Raw genomic sequence first — 1,229 nt, forward strand, 5'->3', positions numbered from 1 at the left:
GTTATAATCCTATCAGAATATCACATTCTAAAATCTCTGATCCTTTAATTTGGAAACTGCAAAGTCTTGTGTAATCCTTACTGGGGCTCCACAATATTCAAAATGTTTTTCTGGCTGCTTGTAGTATTTTCTCCTTGATCAGATAACTCTGGAATCTGGCTGTAATATTCCTGGGAGTTTTCGTTTTGGTATCTCTTTCAGAAGGTGGTAAATGGAATCTTTTGGTTTGTATTTTACTCTCTGCTTCTCAGATATCAGGGTATCTTGAAATATGATGTCCAGGCCTTTTCATTTTTATCATGGGCTTTCAGGTAGTCCAATAATTCTTACTTCACCTGGATATATTTTCTAGTTCAGTTGTTTTTTCTGATGTGATATTTCACATTTTCTTTTATTTGTTTCATTGTTTTGATTTTCCTGTATTGTTTCTTTATGTCTCATGGAGTTATTAAGTTTCTACTTGCCCAATTCACATTTTTAAGGAATTAGTTTTTTCATTGAGATTTTGTAACTTCATTTACATTTAGCCAATTCTTCTTTGTAAGGAGTTATTTTCTTCCAGTGAATTTTTATGCATCTTCTTCTGTTTTTTGACTACTGACTCTTTGTTATGATTCTCTGTCATCACTCTCATTTCTTTTCTCAACTTTTCTTCTCTTTCTTTTATTTGATTTTTAAAATCCTTCTTAAATTTTTACAGTTTTTTTTTTTTGGCTCTGAGATCAATTCACATTTTTTGAGACTTTGCAGGTAGCATTTTGACATTGATGTCCTCTTCTGAGTTTATGTTTTCATCTTCCTTGTCACCACAGTAAACTTTGATGGACAGGTCATGGATTTTGCTTATTTTCTAGGATTTTTGGTGCCTTATGTGAAATTTGGTCTCTTTCTGTGACAGAATGGCACTCTCTCAAGTTTTTGAGCAGGTCACAAGGTTTTGCTTCTGGGCTATACCAGGGCCACAGGGCCTCACTTCTAGTCCATGCTTGGAGCCAGGCACTGTGGAATCTTCCTGTTGGCCTGTCTTGGGAATTGAGGCCTGGTTTCTGGATTACTGTGGTGCAGAATACTGCTGGCATTCTGGCATGTTGCTTTCCCTAGACTGTACCCCAATTTTATCCCAGTCAGATACAGCTTTCCTGCTGACCTTATAATTTGTCTTAGGCTAAAAAATTCTTTCATCCTGTCACTCCAGAATTCATTTTGAGGCATTATTTTATAGTTAAATG

The sequence above is a fragment of the Petaurus breviceps genome, unplaced genomic scaffold (genome assembly GCF_028583685.1).
Source record: "Petaurus breviceps papuanus isolate PSGF00001 unplaced genomic scaffold, PetGlider_PUasm1.0 90919, whole genome shotgun sequence".
NCBI lineage: Eukaryota > Metazoa > Chordata > Mammalia > Diprotodontia > Petauridae > Petaurus > Petaurus breviceps.